Raw genomic sequence first — 25,054 nt, forward strand, 5'->3', positions numbered from 1 at the left:
TTTGTAAGATAGAATAGAAACTCAAAAAGGCTGTTTGAAGATTTTCTTGAGTTAGCTGGGGGTCTTCTGAGTGTGCCATCAATGTGTAGAGCCAAACTTGGCCCTCCAGCTGTTTTGGGACTACAACTCCCACCATCCCTGGCTAACAGGACCAGTGGTCAGGGATGATGAGAATTGCAGTCCCAAAACAGCTGGAGGGCCAAGTTTTGGCCATCACTAGTGTAGAGGCACAAGTCAGTTCTGTGTCCAGGGCATTTGTCTACCAGCTCCATCTGGTACACAGGCTGAGACCCTACCTGTCTCGTCAGAGTGGCAAATGCTCTGGTTAGCCCCCACTTGGACTGCAATGTGTTCTACGTGGGGCTACCTTTGAAGGTGACTTGGAAACTACAACTAATCCAGAATGTGGCAGCTAGACTGGTGACTGGGAGTGGCTGCCAGGACCATATAATGCTGGTCCTAAAAGAATTACATTGGCTCCCAGTAGGTTTCCAAGCACAATTCAAAGGGTTTTGCTGAAAGCCCTATAAGGCTTCCACCTCCATCGTCCAGCAGATTCTAAACAGATAAAGAGCTACAGTATGTGATTTTAAGAAGACACTTGAAGGCAGTCTTGTTCAGGGAAGTTTATAGTGTTTGATGCTGTATTGTGTTTTCACTATTTTTTGTTCAGAGCCACCCAGAGTGGCTGGGGCAACCCAGTCAAATGGGCAGCGCGCGCACATGCGCGTGCACACACACACACGTATGGAAAAGTAAAGGGATGTGGGTGGCACTGTGGTCTAAGCCACTGAGCCTCATGAGCTTGCTGATCAGAAGGTCAGCGGTTTGAATCCCCGTGACGGGGTGAGCTCCCATTGCTCAGTTCCAGCTCCTGCCAACCTAGCAGTTTGAAAGCATGCCAGTGCAAGTAGATAAATAGGTACCACTGTGGTGGGAAGGTAAACGGCATTTCTGTGAGCTCTGGTTTCTGTCATGGTGTTCCATTGCGTCAGAAGCAGTTTAGTCCTGCTGGCCACATGACAGAGAAAGGTGTCTGTGGACAAACACTGGCTCCCTCAGCCTGAAAGCGAGATGAGTGCCACAACTCCATAGTCGCCTTTGACTAGACTTAACAATCCAGGGGTCCTTTACCTTTTACCTTTACCTACCTTTTGTGTACAAATGAATGTGGTTGATTCATTACCTTGTTATTATAGACCTCTGGTAAGGGAACTTAATATGCAGGAACAGGAGAGTAAACGCAAGTTAAGAAACCCCAGTTTGGTCCAAGGTGCAAAGGGCATAATTCTCATGAACATGGTGAGCAATGTGTTGGCGTGTCAGGCAGTGTCTCCTTGTTATTCAGGTGAACAGCCGTTGTAGGCTGGTACATTGGCCAGTTTCCCTCTCCTTCAGCATCAGCATGACATTACAATGGCCTGTGTGTCTCCTTCTGGTTGGACCCATCCATGTGAGAACACAGTGGCCAGTCTGTGAAACAGGCAGCATCAGGATGAGATCACAGTGGCCAGTTTTTCTCCCTCAGGTGGCTAGCATGGGCCACAGTGGGCAGCCCCTGTCCTTCAGGCAGGGAGCATCATCTTGTGAGGAGAGGCATTCATTCCTCTTCGTTCCTCTGATGGAAGGCTGGTAGCTCTCCAGATGTTGTTGGACTACAACAACCCCCATCACCCCTGTCCATTGGCCGTGCTCTCTGGGGCTGATGGGAGTTGGAGACCAAAACATTTGGAGGGCATCAGACTGGGGAAGGCTGGCGTCATCAGCAGATGGTACCTGGGCAGTCTTCTATCCCACTTGAAGTGAAGGACATTTGCCTCAAATCAAAGGATATTAAATAGATGACTTGAGAACAACGCCACTGTCAAGGGAAGTAATAGTACCACTCTATTCTGCCTTGGTCAGACCGCACCTGGAATACTGTGTCCAATTCTGGGTGCCACAATTTAAGAAGGGTGCTAGCAAGCTGGAATGTGCGCAAAGGAGGGCAACCAAGATGATCAGGCATTTGGAAACCAGGCCTTATGAGGAAAGGATGAAGGAATTGGGTGGGACGCAGGTGGCGCTGTGGGTTAAAGCCTCAGCGCCTAGGACTTGCCGATCGAAAGGTCGGCGGTTCGAATCCCTGCGGCGGGGTGCGCTCCCGCTGCTCGGTCCCAGCGCCTGCCAACCTAGCAGTTCGAAAGCACCCCCGGGTGCAAGTAGATAAATAGGGACCGCTTACCAGCGGGAAGGTAAACGGTGTTTCCGTGTGCAGCTCTGGCTCGCCAGATGCAGCTTTGTCACGCTGGCCACGTGACCCGGAAGTGTCTCCGGACAGCGCTGGCCCCTGGCCTCTTAAGTGAGATGGGCGCACAACCCCAGAGTCTGTCAAGACTGGCCCGTACGGGCAGGGGTACCTTTACCTTTACCTTTTTATCCTGGAAAAGAGAAGACAGAGAGGAGATACGATAGCCATCTTCAAATATCTCAAGAGCTCTCACATGGAAGATGGAGCAAGCTTGTTTTCTCCTGCTCAGGAGGGTAGGACTCGAACCAATGGCTTCAAGTTACAAGAGAGGGGACTCCTACTAAACACCAGGAAGAACTTTTTGACAGGGCTGTGGAATGGACTCCTTCAGAAGGTGCTGGCCTCTCCTTCCTTGGAGGTTTCTAAGCAGAGGTTGGCTGGCCAACTGTCATGGATGCTTTAGTTGAGATTCCTCTGGTTACGTGAAACATATTCAATAGACACACAAGACCTAACCGGCTGTACGTTTGAATAAATAAGGTATACTATTCATTGTATTAAATTGTAGATATCAACAGAAGTAGCTCATAAAGTTCAACGAAGAAAGCAGAAGACCCAGGGGATCAGTTCATTCTTTAATCATATGGGTCACTTTAAGAAAGAAATTTTGTATCTGTGGATTGCCAACGCTTGTTACTCAAATAAATATTGTGCTTGTCCATATAACTCTAATTTGTAAAAGCTGCCTCTTACACCAGCTATTACTATGCTGTAAGATCCACTGTCCTGTGATATCTTATATGGTATGTACGGTTGTTGATGGTTTTTATATTATCTTTGTTGTAAAAATGTGAGAAATTACGATATTGTATTTATTTGCATTACCTAGAGTTTGTACTACTGATGGAGCCCAGGACAGCGAAACAAGGCTAATATTCTGGAAACCCTTGTCTTACGACTCCGTGAAAGGATTCTGTGGAACTGTATCAATCTTTTGTGTGGATTGTTGGACTCTATGAACAGACAGGTGGAATAGACACACATATATGGACCTTATGCGCGAACTGATTAGAGAATAAACAGTATACCTTATTTATTCAAACGTACAGCTGGTAGGGATGCGGGTGGTGTTGTGGGTTAAACCATAGAGCCTAGGACTTGCTGATCAGAAGGTCAGTGGTTTGAACCCCCGCGACGGGGTGAGCTCCCATTGCTCGGTCCCTGCTCCTGCCAACCTAGCAGTTCGAAAGCACGTCAAAGTGCAAGTAGATAAATAGGTACCACTCCAGTGGGAAGGTAAACGGCGTTTTCGTGCGCTGCTCTGCTTCGCCAGAAGCAGCTTAGTCATGCTGGCCACATGACCCGGAAGCTGTACGCCGGCTCCCTCGGCCAACAAAGCGAGATGAGTGCCGCAACCCCAGAGTCAGTCACGACTGGACCTAATGGTCAGGGCTCCCTTTACCTTTTTACAGCTGGTTACGTCTTGTGTGTCTATTGAATATATTAGTTGAGATTCCTGCATAGTAGGGGGCTGTGCCAGCCCTTGGGGTCCCTTCCAACTCTATGATTCCAGATCATAACCCAGATCAGTACAGTCTCTTCTGATCTCTTTGGTCTACACTGACACTCCCCATTATCACAACCAGGAGCTGTGCACACAAACTGGATGAGATTATTCTGCAAAGCGGTGGGCAAGGGGCATCTTCCATCAGGGCTTTCTTTTGAGTTTAAGGTGTGTTTCCTGCCTCTAAGGATCTTGTAATCTAAAGTGCGAAAGCAAAGCAAACTGTTAATAATTAAAGAGCCTTCAGGCCTTTTTACTTGGATTGAGGTGGGGGCTCAGAGACCATTCTATTTTTAAAGTGTCCATATAATGCTTGCTCTAGCAATATTGCCCTTCAGGGCTTTGAGCTGAAGTTTTTATCAGACAGATGGTGGGAAGAGTGAAACTGAGAGTAGGTGGCAAATAATGGGGTCTTTCTTGCTGAGGTGCCATCTCCTCCAGGAGCTGCAGTAGTCCTGTTCTCGCTGCAGGAGTCTCTGCCTTAGATTCAGCCAATGGAGATGGGTTTGGGAAACGCTGTCCCAAGGGGTTTTACCAGTGGCGTAGCATGGGGTGGGGCACAAGGGCGGTTGCCCCAGGCACAAAATTCTTCTTCTTGTTGTTGTTTAGTCGTTTAGTCGTGTCTGACTCTTCGTGACCCCATGGACCAGAGCACGCCAGGCACTCCTGTCTTCCACTGCCTCCCGCAGATTGGTCAAACTCGTGCTGGTAGCTTCGAGAACACTGTCCCACCATCTCGTCCTCTGTCCTCCCCTTCTCCTTGTGCCCTCCATCTTTCCCAACATCAGGGTCTTTTCCAGGGAGTCTTCTCTTCTCATGAGGTGGCCAAAGTACTGGAGCCTCAGCTTCAGGATCTGTCCTTCCAGTGAGCACTCAGGGCTGATTTCCTTCAGAATGGATAGGTTTGATCTTCTTGCAGTCCATGAGACTCTCAAGAGTCTCCTCCAGCACCATAATTCAAAACATCAATTCTTCGGCGATCAGCCTTCTTAGCGCTGCAAAATTTGCCTCAATCCAGCTGCACTCCTTCGTTACTGGGCTCCGCTGAAAACAGCTTCTCCATGCAAACAAGGAAGTGACCTCTCCAGACAACAGAACAGCTCTTCTTTTCCTGCGGACACCGGTCCTGAGAGATCGGCATTGGCTCCCAGTACATTTCCGAGCACAATTCAAAGTGTTGGTGCTGACCTTTAAAGCCCTAAACGGCCTCGGTCCAGTATACCTGAAGGAGCGTCTCCACCCCCATTGTTCAGCCTGGACACTGAGGTCCAGCTCTGAGGGCCTTCTGGCGGTTCCCTCATTGCAAGAAGTGAGGTTACAGGGAAACAGACAGAGGGCCTTCTCAGTAGTGGCGCCCGTCCTGTGGAACGCCCTCCCACCAGATGTCAAGGAAATAAGCAGCTATCCTATCTTTAAAAGACATCTGAAGGCAGCCCTGTTTAGGGAAGTTTTTTATATTTAATGCTGTACTGTTTTTAACACTTGATTGGGAGCCACCCAGAGTGGCTGGGGAAACTCAGCCAGATGGGCGGGGTATAAATTATTATTATTATTATTATTATTATTATTATTATTATTATTATTATTATTATCTCTGTGGCTGTGATCTCCTGGGTGATGTGGAAGCTGTTAGGAAGTTGAATGCACATGGTACTCCATTTCCCTTCCTCCCCCCTCCATGTGGCCCCAGTCGCTGGCAACCCGTCATGGATGTAGTGAGGATTTTTTTTGGGGGGGGGGCAGGACTTTTGTGGCAGGGGCAAAACCAATGTTTTATGAAATAGAGTCGAGTGTGAATTTCATGCTCTTTATTCAGTTCATAGTAGCAATGAATGACACTTCCCCCAAAACATCTAGCTATATATACATTATTTACACAAAGGGCCCTGTGTGATTGGCTAATTCCGGGCTGCTCCTGTAGGCCAATCAGGTTGCGGATTCACCTCCTCCAGAAGCCTGGTTGGCTGCTCCTGCAGGCCAATCTGGTTGCTGATTCACTTCCACCTGGAGCTGGATTGGGTGGCTCCTGCAGACCAATCAGACTGCTGCATTCTGGATCCTATTGTTCTAGGATTCATCTCAGTACATAACATTTTACTTGATCTGTGGGGACAGATGCCCCCCCTTGGCTATGCCCATGCAGCCATGGGATTTACCAGTGGTTCCTTTCACTCAAGCCCTGCCTTTAACCTGCCCCACAATTCACGGCATGTAATGCCCTAAGAGAGAATATTATGAAAATGATTTACAGGTGGTACATGACCCCAGTCAAGCTTCCAAAAATCTATCATTTGCCCAATAATAAATGTTGGAAATGCAAAGAAAATGAAGGCACATTCTTTCACCTTTGGTGGACGTGCCCAAGGATTAAGGCTTTCTGGGAGATGATATATAATGAAATGAAAAAGGTATTTAAATATACCCTTTTGAAGAAACCACAGGCCTTTCTCCTGGGCATAGTTGACCAATTGGTGTTAAAGAAGGATAGAACTTTCTTTATGTATGCCACAACAGCAGCAAGAATACTTATCGCAAAATATTGGAAGACACAAGATCTACCCACTTTGGAAGAATGGCAGATGAAGGTGATGGACTATATGGAATTGGCAGAAATGACCGGCAGGATTCGAGACCAGGGAGAAGAGTCAGTGGAGGAAGATTGGAAGAAATTTAAAGACTATTTACAGAGATATTGTAAAATTAAGGAATTTTAGAATAATGTTGGATTGGAACTAAGTGGTTTCTAGCTGTGATGGGTTAAAAGAATATGAAAAAATGGGTTTATATAAGTAAAAATCTAAGATTGTAATAATTTAAGAATAAGATCTGGGTAGTAAAAAGAGGGAAAGAAATTGTTGAATTAATAATTTGATTTGGAATACAAAAAAGGGTGGTATGAGGAGGTCCGAGAAAAAAGTAAATGAAAAATAAGGAGATGGAAAGATTGATTGTTTTTAACAATTTTTGTTTGATATTTTTTCTTTTTTCGGTTTTTTTTCCATTTTTTTGTAATGAAAAATCCTTAATAAAAATTATATAAAAAATAATAATAACCTGCCCCACAATTAGTGTCATGGGTAGGTGGGTGTGGCTTGGCTGAAATGGCCCCATGGGCCAAATGGGGAGGGCTGGCAGGCTATGTTAGTCCCATGGGTTGGAGCTTCCTCACTCCTGCCTTAGAATAACTACATCTGAGGACCATGGAACTATGAAGAAACTTGGGCCTGTGTCCAGCAAACAACAGTCACATCTAGCGAAGTATTTTCTCAGAGTTATGGTCAACGTTTGGTGAGGCTGTTGTTGTCCTTAGGGCAGGGGTAGGCAACCTAAGGCCCAGGGACCTCCTCAATCCGGCCTGTGGATGGTCTGGGAATCAGCGTGTTTTTACATGAGTAGAATGTGTCCTTTTATTTAAAATGCATCTGGGTTATTTGTGGGGCATAGGAATTCATTCATTTCCCCCTCAAAATATAGTCCGGCCCACCACATGGTCTGAGGGACGGTGGACTGGCCCATGGCTGAAAAAGGTTCCTGACCCCTGCCTTAGGGCCTATCATTTATCAAAACGTTATTTCCTTCCAGATGAAAGACATAATTCAACATGCAGGTAGACTAACAATGAATACTAGCCAAATTCTATATGCTCTGTGAGAAATCGTTTAAAGAGGGGCATTGGATTGCATAGATCTACAAGGCTGGATTGCTTACTTATCCAGACAGGCCAGATAATATAAAGGTAGATAAAATATACAGATCTTTTGCTTAAGTGAATTAATGAATCCATGAGCAGAGAAAGGTACTTCCTACAATTATATTTCGCCTGACACAACACTAGCCATGTAAGAGGTGAGCCATTAGAAATATGAATGGCTTCTTAGAAGTAGCAGATGTAGGAAGTCCTTTGAATGACATAAGTGTAAGAGTAAAATTAAGGACTGTAACCATTTTTTTAAAAAAAGCAAAATCTGCTCTAAAGGTAAAAGGTAAAGGTACCCCTGCCCGTACGGGCCAGTCTTGCCAGACTCTAGGGTTGTGCGCTCGTCTCACTCTATAGGCCGGGAGCCAGCGCTGTCCGCAGACACTTCCGGCTCACATGGCCAGCGTGACAAGCTTCATCTGGCGAGCCAGCGCAGCACATGGAACGCCGTTTACCTTCCCGCTGGTAAGCGGTCCCTATTTATCTACTTGCACCCGGGGGTGCTTTTGAACTGCTAGGTTGGCAGGCGCTGGGACCGCCGACCATGCAATTGGCAAGTCCTAGGCGCTGAGATTTTACCCACAGCGCCACCCGTGTCCCTCAAAATCTGCTCTACATGAGCACAAATCACTTGCACAGAAACATGCAAAGACATGCATCATGCAGAAACATATTGAGCTATGGATCAGAGCACACTTTAGATAATTAGCAGCTTCCTTGCAAATAGGATGAGATGGGTTGTGCTCACCTCTGCCTTTCTGCAAATGGAAAGGGTCCTTTCATCTGCAGAGTGGTCTTTTATTTTGGATTCCCACTGCATCCTCCTCCACCCCATTCACATCCTCCAGCCCTCTGGATCAGATTCTGTGGGGACTAAGAGAGATGTCCTCTTCTTTCTTTGGCAATCACTCATTGCTGAGTTTAGGTGGTGCTGTGGGTTAAACCACAGAGCCTAGGACTTGCCGATCAGAAGGTTGGCGGTTCAAATCCCCATGACGGGGTGAGCTCCCGTTGCTTGGTCCCTGCTCCTGCCAACCTAGCAGTTCGAAAGCACATTAAAGTGCAAGTAGATAAATAGGTACAGCTCCGGTGGGAAGGTAAACGGTGTTTCCGTGCGCTGCTCTGATTCGCCAGAAGCGGCTTAGTCATGCTGGCCACATGACCTGGAAGCTGTATGCTGGCTCCCTCGGCCAATAAAGCGAGATGAGCGCGCAACCCCAGAGTCGGTCACGACTGGACCTAATGGTCAGGGGTCCCTTTACCTTTACCTTTATGTCACTGAGTTAGATTGTCTTTCATAAACACGGTTTTAACAATGAGTCCGTAAATGACTGTGGAGGCCAATTCTGGACCCACACGTCCTTCCACAGTGGGGATATTGGTTTCCGGGCAGGAGTTGATCACGGTGTGGATTTGCCAAGCATGCCTTCCTCTTAGCACATTTCTCCCTTGCGTCCTGAGTTTGAGTGTCTTCAAAACCTATGACACCTTTGGTAAAGGCTGTTCTCCAGTTGGAGCGCTCGCAGGCCAGTGTTTCCCAGTTGTCGGTGTTTATACTACATTTTTTTAAGATTTGCCTTGAGACAGTCTTTAAACCTCTTTTGTTGACCACCAGCATTACGCTTTCCATTTTTAAGTTCGGAATAGAGTAGTTGCTTTGGAAGACGATCATCAGGCACCCACACAACATTGCTTCAGCACTGGTGATTGGTGATTGATGTGGTGGGGGAGGGAATGGCAGACTTTGACTTACCGGTACTCCTTTTGTTAGCAGAGAAGGAGCCCTTCCATTCACAGAATGCAACAACTGCAACCCACCTACTATTGCTACTAACTTCGTCTATGATATATCAACGAATGTCATAAAATATCCCCAAACCAATATATATATATATTGTAAGCTGCTGCAACTCAGTTTTGCATGTTGTAAATTTCTCCAGTTTTAACTTGTCTAGCCTACTTCTAATACACAGTCTACGTTCATTGCACATTTTATTTATCTATTCTAACTGGCATTAGGCAATATAGTGTATTTCTAACACATCACAAGTCTACCATCACATCACAGGGCAGACGGGCAGAAAGTTGGTTGCTGATCTAGATATCTCTGTGGGTAGGGTTTTTGTTTTTGTTTTTAAGTGAAATCTGTTTCTTCAAATCTGCATCCAGCACTCTCTTCTCCTTTGCCAAATGAGACATTCGCCGCAGCCAGCAAAGATCCTGGCCTCTCTTGGCTGGAATTCATCAGCCAAAATAGGAATGGGTCCAAGTAGCAGGTGGCCAGTCCTCACGCAGAGAGAATGATGCAGATCAACAGGACAAGACCCAGCTATTGACATTGGAAACCTCTTGATGCGGGAACAGTTGTCGGGGGGAGAGTTCATTCCTAGTAGCTGTGGAGTTAGTCAAGTGAAACCGAGATTTCTGCTAGCCGGTCTTCTTTCTGAATGCTTGATTATAGGAAGGCTGCTACCTTCTGAGTTGAACCATTGGCTCACCTAGTATTGTCTATCTACACTAAAAGGTAAAGGGACCCCTGACCATTAGGTCGAGTCATGACCGACTCTGGGGTTGCGGCGCTCATCTCGTTTTACTGGCCGAGGGAGCCGGCATACAGCTTCCAGGTCATGTGGCCAGCATAACTATGCCACTTCTGGCGAACCAGAGCAGCACACGGAAACGCCGTTTGCCTTCCCGCCGGAGCGGTACCTATTTATCTACTTGCACTTTGATGTGCTTTCGAACTGCTAGGTTGGCAGGAGCAGGGACTGAGCAACAGGAGCTCACCCCGTCGCGGGGATTCGAACCGCCGACCTTCTGATTGGCAAGTCCTAGGCTCTGTGGTTTAACCCACAGCGCCACCTGTAGCTGGCAGCAAATGTCCAGGATTTCGGACAGGAGTCTTTTGCACCCCTGCTGAGAAGGGCCAAGGATTCAACTCAAGTTCTTTTTGCATGCAGAACATGTGCTCTGTCACTGAGTTACGGCCATTCCCCACTTATTAAGAAAAATTAAAGAAGAACTGTGACAGTGAGTGATGTCCCCTAGGAATGGGCAATATCTGGTTTCCAACAATATGATATATCATCAGCTAAAAATCATGATATACCAATACAGTGGTACCTTGGTTTAAGAACAGCTTATGAACAACTTGGATTAAGAATGCCGCAAACCCGGAAGTAGGTGTTTTGGTTTGTGAACTTTGCCTTGGAAGCAGAACAAGTTTCACTTCCTGTTTCAGGCTGTTCCATTTGTAAACCGAGTCCCCCGCAGCTATGGGAAAGCACGTCTTGGTTTAAGGACGCTTTGGTTTAAGAACGGACTTCTGGAATGGATTGAGTTCATAAACCAAGGTTCCACTGTATATCACGATGTCTGAAATAAGTATGTAACTATGTAGAGGTGAACAGGGTAATGTCCTGGCAACTGCTACGACTTAGTAAAACAAATACATTTTGTCAGGACTGCCGCTAGGTCCCAGCTCACAGAGGACCAACGCCCAGTGGATATTATATACAAAAGTCTTTATTGAAGTTTAGTTTCCATTTCCAAGCTCTGGGCGCGCAGGCCCACGTCTTAACGCTAGACCGGCTAAGTCCCCTCTGACTCACTGCTCCACCCACACCAGTTTAAGATTCTAGCCTGGCTCCACCTCTTGCGCTGCTCTTTCCTGCGTTGGGTCCTTCTGCCCTCTGGGGTTCCCTCCTTCCTGGACTCCTCTGACGCGGAGCCTCCTGAGTCTTGCCCCTCCCTCCGGCGGGCTTTAGGACCTGGCTCCCTTCCCGGGCTCCCCGCTGTGCCGCGCTCCTGTACATTTGAACTTGGCGCGCGCGCCCAGCCGGTGACTTTCCTTCTGACCGTTTCCCCGCTTCCTGATGTGGGTGTTGCCAAACCTGACTCCTCTCCTCCCTCTGGTGGTGAGGACACTGGTCCCGACTCCTGGGACTCCCCCTCCCCACTGCGCTCTGGTGGAGACGCTGGCCCTGATCTCCAGCTGCTGTTCAGGGACTCCCCGCTGGCCCCTCCCTCTTGAGGTTTCTCCCTTGGAATCTCCCTTGCTCTGGCCACCGGCGCTCCCTTCTGTGAGTCCTCCGATTCGCTAGAGAGGCTTGTGGAATAACTCTGGCCACTGTCACTGCCTGCGCCCCCCTCGTACTCCTCCTCCTCACTCTCCATTTGCTCCCCCTCCTGTGTCTCTCCTTCTGAACCCCTGACACATTTTTACTTACTTTTAACATATTGTTACAACTGTTATTTTATCACAGAGCAACAGGGAGAGCAGGAATCAAGAGGGATGTGATGACTGGCTTCATGGCACACGAACACATTGTGATTCACGATACTTCGTCAAATATTACGAAACTGTTACCACAATGTGGACTTCAAACCGGTTTTGAACGATGTTGTCAGGGGCCAGCGGTGACTCCCAGAGCAGCGGCTGGAGATCAGGACCAGCTTCCCCACCAGAGCGTAGTGGGGGGGGGGGAAGAATCCCAGGTATCAGGGCCAGCGTCTCCTCCAGGAGAGAGAGAAGATGAGTTAGGGCTGACCACGCCTCCATCGGGGAGCGAGGGAACGGTCGAAAGGAAGGTTGCCGACTGGGCACGCGCGCCAAGTTCAAATGTACAGGCGAGCGGCACAGCAGGTAGCCTGGATAGGGAACCAGGTCCTAAAGCCCGCCGGAGGGTGGGGAGTGAATCCGGGGAATCAGCATCAGAGGAGTCCAGAAAGGCTGAGACCCCAGCGGGCAGGAGGGCCCAGAGGAGGAAGGAGCTAAGGAGGAGGTGGAGCAAGGCTAGAGTCTTAAACTGGTGTGGAAGGGGAGGAGATTCAGACGGAGCTTCGGCGGTCTAGAGTTTAAGACGTAGAGCTGTGCACCAAGGCTTTAAAATGGAAACAGAACTTCAATAAAGACTTTTGTATATATAACAACGACCTGGCGTTGGTCCTTTGTGAGCTGGGACCTGGAGCAGCTCTGACAGATGTATTGATACATCGCCCAGCCCTAACATCTACTACAGTTGCCCATGAAGGGTCTACACAGTCATAAAGGACATTTAAAATAACAAGCCAATTGCATATAAAAACAGTTTTTTAAAAAAACGATAAATGTGAAAAACAGTTTAAAACCTCTACAGATACAGACTGGAGATAAAGGTTTGAAAAAGCTTGTTGAAAGAGACACATCTTTACCAGAAGCTAAGAAGCGAATAGAGAAGGCATCAGTCTGATACACAATGGGATATTCCACTTTCTCTGAGCAGAGAAACCTTGAGACAAAGTAGTTTACCTCAGATAAGATATTTTGTCATCTGCTAGATCTCCCCCATCTACTTCTCAGAACGGTTTATTTAGCAAAATGTATATACTGCTTGATTGTAATAATGCCTCTTAGAGTTTGAAAGCAGGTTATTAGGCCATTTTTCTATTTCACCTGCTAGAAACTTTGTAGTACTTTCTTGCGCTGCTTTCATATACTTTTTTTTCTTTTTGCAAAGAAATAAAAATGCTCTCCCAGCACATCTCTTTTATTGCAGGGTCAAATTTAGCCATTCACTTGATGCATCTTAAGACGTTCCTATTCTTAGGATTATTAAGCTTTTCTTCAGATCCATGAAATGCTGGTTTCCATTCAGCAATTTAAAGAACAATGGGAGAGATTTTTCAAATATCTCTCTTCAGTCTTGCCCTTCAGACTCAAACAAATGAAATAGCTCCTGTGTGTGATCGGCTTGTCAATTCAGTTCTTACCGTCCTGGTCTTTTCAAAGGGGTCATATTTTTAGTGTGAGCATTGCTAATAATAATAATTATTACAATTACAACACTATAGTGATTTTAAATGTTCTAAGTGCTATAACAGCCATGTAAGGTAAGACAATTTTATATCCTGCAAATAATGCCTGAGTTCATGGCAGAGAAGATATTTCAACCCTGTACTTCCTGATCCATCACTCAGACTTTTAGGTAGTATGTTACACCAGCTCTTCTTATGAGTGTCAAATGCTATGCTTTTCTGTTTGTAGGAATGCTCCCCTATCATGTCTGAACCTTAACAAAGCTAGCAGCTCATGTGCCTTCTGCATTTGAGGACTTATACTGGTATGGACACGGGTGGCACTGTGGGTTAAACCACAGAGCCTAGGACTTGCCGATCAGAAGGTTGGCGGTTCGAATCCCCGAGACGGGGTGAGCTCCCGTTGCTCGGTCCCTGCTCCTGCCAACCTAGCAGTTCGAACGCACGTCAAAGTGCAAGTAGATAAATAGGTACCGCTCCGGCGGGAAGGTAAACGGCGTTTCCATGCGCTGCTCTGGTTTGCCAGAAGCAGCTTAGTCATGCTGGCCACATGCAGTGGCGTAGCGTGGGGGGTGTAGGGGGGCCGGCCGCACCGGGCGCAACATCTGGGGGTTAGGGTTAGGGGGCGCAAATCCACGGGTTAGGGGGCGCAAATTACTTGCCTTGCCGGGGTGCTGACAACTCACGCTACGCCACTGGCCACATGACCCGGAAGCTGCACGCCAGCTCCCTCGGCCAATAAAGCGAGATGAGCGTTGCAACCCCAGAGTCGGCCACGACTGGACCTAAGGGTCAGGGGTCCCTTTACCTTTACCTTTACTGGTATGGAATCTTCCATACCGTTTTCTTTGGAAAAGATTGCTCATTTTTGCATGGAGAATTTGCTGCCTATTGGTGTTTTCCCTGCTTGCAATAATCTTAAAATATAAAAAGCAATTGTAGCAGCAGATGTTGTACTGAAAAGTTTGACTTTGGTCCCTCTGCAGCGGTTCTGTTGCAAAGTTTTGTGTAAGACTCTGCCCAGACTGGTTAGCGGAGAGAGATGTTCTGGTCTTGGCTCGAGGCTGCCAAGCCGACATCTGCACTAGGTGATAAGAGCACAACCTGACACAATATAATTGCACGTTTGGCACTTGGCTGCACCTGGAGAGACTCTGAAGACAACCCCCTGCTTCCCAGCTGGTCTGCCTGTCCATCAGGGTCATGTCGCAAGAAGCCGACGATGCTCCATTAGACATGTGCAGAGGAGGAGAAGCGTATCTGGAAGTGCCAGGGAGACTGGCACATGCCCAGTGGCTGGATTCCTGAAGGATTCATAGCCAGGAGGAGTGGAAGGAACGACTGCTTTAGTGCCTGGGTTTTAAAGAGGAAAAGAAGTCACCAAAAACTACCACTTGCTCTCAGCTCTCATCTTTATAACAGTAAAGTGCTATAGGAACAGGAGACAGAAGATGTACTCAAGTGTTGACAGGACACAGAAGAAGTGGATGCAGATGTCCATTCCCTTGACCAACTGCAGCCACTGAGTCAGTTTTTGCTGCTTAAATCCTCCTATTTGAACCCCACACTGATGTTTGGGACTTAATATGACAAAATGCATCAAGTATGCTGCCTTATAGTGTTCTTTGGTTACACGCACACCATATATTTAAGTCTTGTCCCTTTGAACCTTGGGCAATGTAGTTTATCGTCCACAGAGCTGCAATTCCCAGCAACCTAAGAATCTGTATTCTTTAAGGGAAGCAATGTGCTCTAAATGTGTTTTGACTACATTTTTACATGAGCACTGTTCCACAGCATTTGCTATTTTCATTTATATACATTCATTTGAAATAAGATGGGTTTATGGAGCATTCTATATTCACCCACAATGCTGATGAAGAATTCTACGAAACAGTAGTCAATATCTGGAATTACTGACATCATTGTTGAATACACAAAGCTTCACAGCCTGTCTTCCACCATACAAAGTTTGGTACCTCTCTTCATTTAAAGATTTTCAGAGACTTTGAGACTAAAGATTTCATTTTGAACTTTTTATGATTTGAAGGAATTCTATAAAGGTTGTCTATTATGTATGTATATGGTCATCGTGTTGCCTAGACATTGCTGACGTTCTCTTTGCAACACAGGGGTTTGTTTGGATGTTGTTGTTGTTGTTTAGTCGTTTAGTCATGTCCGACTCTTCGTGACCCCCTGGACCAGAGCACGCCAGGCACCTCTGTCCTCCACTACCTCCCGCAGTTTGGTCAAACTCATGCTGGTAGCTTCAAGAACACTGTCCAGCCATCTCGTCCTCTGTTGTCCCCTTCTCCTTGTGCCCTCCATCTTTCCCGACATCAGGGTCTTTTCCAGGGAGTCTTCTCTTCTCATGAGGTGGCCAAAGTATTGGGCCTCAGCTTCACCATCTGTCCTTCCAGTGAGCACTCAGGGCTCATTTCCTTCCGAATGGAGAGGTTTGATCTTCTTGAAGTCCATGGGACTCTCATGTTTACATACTAAATGTTTTTTAAGCAGACACTGTAGAGACCTGTCAGGAGTAAGCATGGACCAACGGTATCAAATAGTATGGGAAACAGCCTTATTAGAAAACTAACCAATAAACTGAAGCTAACACGGGGACAAATAGAATAAGACACCTTCGCCCTGGTATGGCTCCCCTTTATCACATACACAGCCCAACAAGACAACGACAAGAATTCCCCAACAGCATACAAATCAATCTGGCTAACCTAATCCAAACACACACACACACACACACACACACACCCTGCTCTCACATGAAAACAATTCTCACTACAGCCAACCAAAGACAACCAACCACACCCTAGGCCCGCCGCAACCTCTCCCACAACCAAGGAAATACAACAAGTGAATAGTAAGAGAACCCACACAAGTGATGCTGACACAAAACCCCACATATACACTAAGTAGAATAATAGAAGCATAACCATCAGGACCAACCCCACCCCCTTTTCCTTCTTCTTCCGAATTGTTTAAACCAGTTCATAAACCAAGAACTTATACATTGACCACCAATAACGAAACATGTTGTAGATATTTTCCCACATTTCCTATGCTGTTTTTGTGATATACAAATGACATGAGAAAACTCGGTATACTTGTTTGTATAACATTATTCTTGTTTACAAAACCCAACTTTAAAAAGCGATTTAAGTGGGGTAAAGGTAAAGGGACCCCTGACCATTAGGTCCAGTCGTGGCCGACTCTGGGGTTGCGGTGCTCATCTCACTTTATTGGCCGAGGGAGCCGGCGTACAGCTTCCGGGTCATGTGGCCAGCATGACTAAGCCGCTTCTGGTGAACCAGAGCAGTTCATGGAAACGCCATTTACCTTCCCGCCGGAGTGGTACCTATTTATCTATTTGCACTTTGACGTGCTTTCGAACTGCTAGGTTGGCAGGAGCAGGGACCGAGCAACAGGAGCTCACCTCGTCACGAGGATTCGAACCGCTGACCTTCTGATTGGCAAGCCCTAGGCTCTGTGGTTTAACCCACAGTGTCACCTGCGTCCCTTAAGTGGGGTATGTCCATGCATATCTATGGGATCTGGGGATAAAGGGACATAGATCATCTTAATCTGGAAAGATAGTGCCTCTAGGCTGCGTCTTGTGCATGCATTAAAAATGGTGCTAAGTAGGGTGCTAAGTAGGGTTAAGAAATCGAGCATCTGAAAGGTGTGCATTCCCATAAAGAGATTGTTTAGCGAGGATATCTTTCCCAGCTGCAATTGCCATGCTGATCCAAGCTGACAGCCCTGGCCATCTGCCTACAGGTGCACAAAAACAGGGCCTCATGCACCCTGAGGCTCACACAGCTCACAGATGAACACCGCACAAAGACCAATGACATTGCCCTTGGCTGTGCTGGCATAAGAGAAGAGTTGGCAATCTGCCATGTGGAAGCCATCTATGGCTTTCCCACAGCGTAGCCTAGTTCCCCTGTCCCCCCCCCCCAATGACACCCACAATAAGAAGCCCAGGAGAAGAAGTTCCATTGTGCCTGTTGGTTCGTTTTTTAAAAAATTTGGATTTTGTCTGCATGAGGAAATTGACGACTGCAGCGTATTATCCGTCATGCTGTCTCTGTGTTGCTTGGCAGTGATGAAAAGTTTAAAAAGTGGAATACTTTTGCATAAAGCGCCTTAGAAATGAAATGCACCGTCTCATTTCACTCACTCAGAAGTGCCAAGACGTTCTGTGTCAAATCAGAAATGAATGAACAACTTGCTTTTCCTCTTCCCTCCCCCCCCCGCAACCTATAGTCTTTCACCCAAATATGTAAGCTCTGAAAGTACTTTATTCTTCCTAAATGATCATTCAATTGCTTGCAGACCATATCTTGTGGTAGATTTATTGCTGGCTCTTTGAAGTGGGGGGGGGGGCGCAAACAAATGCATTTTGCATATTAACACGTAATTCTTGTTCCTGTCTGCTCAGTTTGGAAAATGGTTTGAATGCTTTTATAAAGGAAAAAATGGCTAATAAAATTGGCTTCAGCACCATTGCTTTGCAATTCTTATGAACGGTAAAGTGCTACTTACAGTCATTGATGTTAAAAGCTATTTCTAAATTATGGTGCCATTTATTATCTCTAGCGTCCAAAGTAAGTTTAAATGATGCTGATAATTCATGTTTTACCAAATTTCCCTTTTCCCCCGAGGATACCTCTGATTAACTTATGCACATTTAAGCGCTTTTTAAATTCTTCTTTTATTGCCATTATGCTCTGAGAATCTCAGCGATTCTCAAAAATGGGTAATAAACTTGAGATAAAATGCTACAGTTTTAGATCAATGCTGACATATTGCTCGGGTGATTTCTTCAGAGCTAAAGTGATGATGCTTCATATTTACAGAATATATACTATGTTATTACTGCAGGATTACCATTTTGTTCTAAGATGAAATGAGTAATTTACCAATTTATTAAACAGTTACATTTAAGTATTGCTTAGGACATTACTACAGCAATCTGTTTACTTAGCACGAGGAGTTATCATTAAAAAAACCCAGTTTACTTAGGTAAAATTTGTAATCATCATGCCCTCCATTAGCAGACTTATTTTTCTGTAAGCCTAATTGCCTGGAAATGAGTTTTTTCTTATTTACTGTGGTAAATTCTGCTAAGCCAGCTAAAAATGTCACCCTAGCATGAAGTGCTACAAAAATTAATAATACATACAGAAAGCAGTTTTAATTAGTATAATACCAAACATTAATAAAAGATTTATAGGACTGAGGCTGCTATCCTGGGCACACTTACTTGGAAGTAAGCCCTGTTGAACCTTTGTGGGATTTATTCCCAAGTAAACCTTGCAGAGGATCATATCCTGCGAGCCTGCAGTTCTATGCATACTTACCTGGGAAGATGCCCTATTGAGCTCAGTGGTAGCTACTTCTGAGTAAATGTGCTCTTGACTGGGCTGCACAACATACAACAGAAGTGCATAGACCTCAATCAGAGTTGGGAAAGCTCGGTGCCAAATGTAAGGAATTAATGAGAAATATAACAACAACAAGAACAACAAGAACAACAAGAACAACAAGAACTATTATTATTATTTATACCCTGCCCATCTGGCTGGGCTTCCCGAGCCACTTTCTGTGGCTTCCAACAAAATATTAAAATAAAGTAATGCATCAAACATTAAAAGCTTCCCTAAACAGGACTGCCTTCAGATGTCTTCTAAAAGTCTGGTAGTTTTTGTTCTCTGACATCCGGTGGGAAGGCGTTCCACAGGGTGGGTGCCACTACCGAGAAGGCCCTCTGCCTGGTTCCCTGTAACCTCACTTCTCGCAATGAGGGAACTGCCAGAAGGCCCTCGGCGCTGGACCTCAGTGTCTGGGTAGAACGATGGGGTGGAGACGCTCCTTCAGGTATACTGGGCTGAGGCCGTTTAGGGCTTTAAAGGTCAGCACGAAAACTTTGAATTGTGCTCGGAAACATACTGGGAGCCAGTGTAGGTCTTTCAAGACCGGTGTTGTGTGGTCTTGGCGGCCGCTCCCAGTCACCAGTCTAGCTGCCGCATTCTGGATTAGTTGTAGTTTCCGGGTCACCTTCAAAGGTAGCCCCACATAGAGAGCATTGCAGTAGTCCAAGCCAGAGATAACCAGAGCATGCACCACTCTGCACCAGAGCAAAGGCAGCTGAACATGCACAGGGTTCTTTTTCTGCATGCATCAGCGGGGCATGACCAGTGAGTTGAGGGGGTAGCTAGTGGGCAGTGACCCTACTCCCACTGTTGCTGCAATGTGAACAATCGGGTTAAATTACACAGTGCTTGGGCTCATGTCATGAGGAGCACATCCTCCACATATGGATCTCCTGAGATAAAGGATGCCAGGTGCGCCGGGTTGCCATAGCAACACCAGCAAGTTCAAATGTATGATTTGCTGAGTCGTCCATCCTCCCCATTGGTTCAGGAAATATGTCTACATTTAGAGACGGATATAATTTTCTCTAGGGCATGGCTTTTATTATGTCTTGTCCCTATCCTGCCCTGTTCGCTGTCAGGGTCTGACTCTGAATCTGTAAGAGTCAGGGGAAGAGGTTGTGGGTTTTATAGAGCAGCATTTGCTAGAATGATGATAGTGATAGTGGATCTCTCTGTATATATGTATTTTTACTTCAAAGACCAAGGGACGTGGGTGGCGCTGTGGGTTAAACCACAGAGCCGAGGACTTGATGATCAGAAGGTCGGCAGTTCGAATCCCCGTGACGGGGTGAGCTCCTGTTGCTTGGTCCCTGCTCCTGCCAACCTAGCAGTTCGAAAGCACGTCAAAGTGCAAGTAGATAAATAGGTACTGCTCCGGCGGGAAGGGAAACGGTGTTTCCGTGCGCTGCTCTGGTTCACCAGAAGAGGCTTAGTCATGCTTGTCACATGACCCGGAAGCTATACGCCGGCTCCCTTAGGCAATAAAGCGAGATGAGCTCCGCAACCCCAGATTTGGCCACGACTGGACCTAATGGTCAGGGGTCCATTTACCTTTTTACTTCAAAGACTAGAGAACTGTATGTACAGTCATCCTCTGGAAGTCGAACGGAATCTGTTCCGGAAGTTCATTCGACTTCCAAAATGCTCGAAAACCAAATCGTGGCTTCTGATTGGCTGTGGAAGCCCCATCGGACATTCAGGTTCCAAAAGAACGTTTGCAAACTGGAACAATCACTTCTGGGTTTGTGGTGTTCAGGAGCCAAAATGTCCGAGCTCCAGGGCATTCGACAACCAAGGTATGACTGTAGTAGATAGCAGTGTTTAGCTTTGTTTTGTGTCTGGAGATGGTAAACCCTTTGTTACTTTGAATTGTGTGGGAGAGGATTTCCTCCCATAACTTGAGGACTCTGGAAGAAGCTGTCAGCTGGAAGCAGGAAATCCCTGAAGACTCTGCTGGGGCTCCTCATGCTCTGGGAGTTGTCACCACCGAGACCATATAACACCAGTCCTGAAAGTCCTACATTGGCTCCCAGTGCGTTTCCGGGCACAATTCAATGTGTTGGTACTGACCTTCAAAGCCCCAAATGGCCTCGCCCAGTGTACCTGCAGGAGCACCTCCACCCCTATCGTTCAGCCTGAACACTGAGGTCCAGTTCCGAGGGCCTTCTGGTGGTTCCCTCCCTGTGAGAAGCAAAGTTACAGAGAACCAGACAGAGGACCTTCTCAGTAGTGGCGCCTGCCCTGTGGAATGTCCTCGCATCAAATGTCAAGGAAATAAACAACTCTCTGACTTTTAGAAGACATCTGAAGGCAGCCCTGTTGAGGGAAGCTTTTAATGTTTTTAATGTTTGCTGTTTTATTGGGTTTTTAATATTCTGTTGGGAGCCACCCAGACTGGCTGGGGAAACACAGCCAGATGGGTGGGGTATAAGTAATAAATACTACTACTACTACTACTACTACTAATAATAATAATAATAATAATTACTACTTGGTATTCAGGATTCTATGCACAAAAGCAGCAAGCTAGAAACACCATAAGCAGATCCAGTCAGTCTGCATCTAATCTCATAGCATGAATGTTGGAAGATTCAGGACAAGCAGACGGATGTCCTTCTCAACAAAGTGTGCAAAATTAAACTGTGGGATTTGCCACCACAAAATGTTGCAATGTCCGTCAATTTAGATGGCTTTAAAGAGGATATGAGGCAAATTGATTGAGCATAAGGCTACCAATGGCTGCTAGCCATAATCTTGGGCATCCGCAAGAAATTTTATGCAGTGGAGCTGCAGAGTATACCTGAAGGAGCATCTCTACCCCCATCGATCTGCCCGGAAACGGAGGTCCAGTGCCAAGGGCCTTCTGGCAGAGGGCAGAGAACCAGGCAGAGGGCCTTCTCGGTAGTGGCGCCCTCCCTGTGGAACGCCCTTCCACCAGATGTCAAAGAGAAAAACAACTACCAGACTTTTAGAAGACATCTGAAGGCAGCCCTGTTTAGGGAAGCTTTTCATGTTTAATAGGTCATTGTATTTTAATATTCTGGTGGAAGCTGCCCAGAGTAGCTGGGGAAACCCAGCCAGATGGGCGGGGTATAAATAATAAGTATATTATTATTATTATTATTATTATTATTATTATTATTATTATTATTATTATTAAAACACCAAAAGGGGGGAACAGGCTAATTTCTCATTAAAAGCGGTGCCTGTCCATTTTGGCTCATTGTCCCACCTGTTGTTCTTTTTACAGAGAAACGCCTTGTCACTTCCCATTGGCCAAAGGGGTGGCTGAGATAGGCAGGCCTTCCCCCCCAAATGGCCCTCAGCCTCCCAGACAAGCCTCCAGTTATTCCCTAGTCATTGAGAGCCTTTCCTGTGTACTGTATTTTTCGTCCCATAGGACGCACCTACCGTAGTTTTTTTGAGGGGAAATAAAGGAAATTCCCCCCTTTATTTCCCCCCCAAAACCAGGTCGGGGAAACCGAACCAGGTCGAGGAACAGCGGGATGGCGGCGCTGCGCCTCCTTACTGTCCCCCGAGCTTGTGGGGCTGGCCGATGTCTGTCTGGCGGGCGGGGCGCTCTGCTTCAGGGCGCCACTCGCGCCGGGCGGCAGGCTGCTATCCGCAGCGTGGGGAGCCCTGCAGGAACTCCCGCAGGGCTGCCTAGGCTGCGGATGTGTTCCCAAGGCGCCGGGCGCTGTGCTTTCAGTGCGCCCAGTGCTCCGGGAAGCAGGCTGCTATCCGCAGCCTAGACAGCCCTGCGGGAACTCCCACAGGGCTGCCTAGGCTGCGGATGTGTTCCTGAAGCCTGGAGAGCGAGAGGGGTTGGTGTGCACCGACCCCTCTCGCTCTCCAAGCTTCAGCGAAAGCCTGCATTCGCCCCATAGGACGCACCCAGATTTCCCCTTCATTTTTGGAGGGGAAAAAGTGCGTCCTATAGGGCGAAAAATACGGTAGTTCTCCTAACAAAAGCGATGTTTGGCAACTTTGCCGGGTGTCAGGGGTTCAGAAGGAGAGACACAGGAGGGGGAGCAAATGGAGAGTGAGGAGGAGGAGTACGAGGGGGGCGCAGGCAGTGACAGTGGCCAGAGTTATTCCACAAGCCTCTCTAGCGAATCGGAGGACTCACAGAAGGGAGCGCCGGTGGCCAGAGCAAGGGAGATTCCAAGGGAGAAACCTCAAGAGGGAGGGGCCAGCGGGGAGTCCCTGAACAGCAGCTGGAGATCAGGGCCAGCGTCTCCACCAGAGCGCAGTGGGGAGGGGGAGTCCCAGGAGTCGGGACCAGTGTCCTCACCACCAGAGGGAGGAGAGGAGTCAGGTTTGGCAACACCCACATCAGGAAGCGGGGAAACGGTCAGAAGGAAAGTCACCGGCTGGGCGCGCGCGCCAAGTTCAAATGTACAGGAGCGCGGCACAGCGGGGAGCCCGGGAAGGGAGCCAGGTCCTAAAGCCCGCCGGAGGGAGGGGCAAGACTCAGGAGGCTCCGCGTCAGAGGAGTCCAGGAAGGAGGGAACCCCAGAGGGCAGAAGGACCCAACGCAGGAAAGAGCAGCGCAAGAGGTGGAGCCGGGCTAGAATCTTAAACTGGTGTGGGTGGAGCAGTGAGTCAGAGGGGACTTAGCCGGTCTAGCGTTAAGACGTGGGCCTGCGCGCCCAGAGCTTGGAAATGGAAACTAAACTTCAATAAAGACTTTTGTATATAAGATCCACTGGGCGTTGGTCCTCTGTGAGCTGGGACCTAGCGGCAGTCCTGACACCGGGCTTCTAAGGCAGCCTCCAGCAGTACTCCTGCATCCATTAACCTCCTCTTGGCCAACCCCCAATCTCATAACATGTATTTCCCCCCCCCCCTCATTTTTGTTACATAGAAATTGTTCCAGTTTTCAATAGTTTTGCTTTTGATTTGTTTTAACAGTAATTAGTTATACACTCCTTGCAATGCCCCTCACCCTTCCTGGGTGTTTTGGCCTGCCTGGACTGTGCCCTTGAACTCTGACGATGTCTCTTGTGTGGGAATGTTCAGGGATGCAGGAGAGGATATATTGTCTGATTACATCCTTATCCAACTTGTGTTAACAAGTTCCACAATTTCAGCAGAGTAACATTCCCCTCTTTTAAATTTGCAGCGGATGCGTTTTGCTCAGGCTCACTAAAGCCTCTATAATAACTGTTCTGGTATTTTCCCCTTAATCCCTCTTAAAAGATAAGACACGACACAGTATTCTACAAAAGTATAAAAAGAGTTTACTCACATTCTGTACACAATCGGATCCCAGAAGGCAGACTTAGCTTAGAAAAGTAAAATACACTTGGAATCTATCTCATAAGAAGACAGTCCCTTTGTCCTCTCTTGGCTGGAAGCCAAGCGGGCATCTTTGGCTTAGCAGATGTTGCTTCTTCGATGCATGTGGTGAAAGAGGAGTGCGATGGCTGCCCTGCCCTGTGCTTTTGTCGTTACCTGCACAGGTGAGGCCACACCCACCTCTAGTCACATGCAGAGGAAGTCTGTCCCAGCCCAGAAGGAAACAGGAAGTTTACCTGCTGGCTGGACAAACATTCCTCCCCATGTGCAAACACACTCACTCTACGAATGTTGTACTTGACTGCTCCTGTGTTTCACATCCCACATCTTGCTCCTCTGAATGTGTGAGAATGTTTAGGAAAGTAGGAGAGGGTATATTGATTAAATATTATCCCTTCTCACACTAGTGAGCAAGTAGCAGAGCTGGAAACAAGTTGATGGATTTGTTAGAATCATTTAAGTTAAGCAATCCAGTCTGGCTTGTCCAGTCTGGATTGTTCCTGGTAAGCTTCCCTTTTCATTTCCCTCTAACAACAACAACAACAACAACAACAACAACAGCACAAGAGTCTTGATTAAAAGTAAAAGTAAAGTTTACTCACATTCAGTCCACAGTAGTGTTCTGTAAGCAGGCTTTATCTTGTGGTTACAGTTACATTTGTAGAGAAATGGACCTTGTGGCTTCCATCCTTTGTAAGGATGAGCCATGTGTTGCTGGCTAAGAGCCAGCAGAGAGCAAAAGGGCAAAAAAGGCAAAAGAGGAAGACGGCTGTGTGACTAGCCCTCTTATAAGGTCTGCCAAGGTCACACCCATCTCCCTGGTCACACACAGGGGGAGGATACTCCAGAGCAGGTATGACAGGAAGTCCTCCCTGTCTGGAGCAATTCACCTATGTGTCCACTCTGGGCAACAGGAAATGTTGTATTTGACTGCTTCGGTGATGATACATCCCACCGAATGGAGGATAGAGAGCGGTCATGTGGATGTCTGCATAAACTAGGCTACTGGG

Source organism: Podarcis gaigeae (genome assembly GCF_964106915.1).
Source record: "Podarcis gaigeae genome assembly, chromosome: 3".
NCBI lineage: Eukaryota > Metazoa > Chordata > Lepidosauria > Squamata > Lacertidae > Podarcis > Podarcis gaigeae.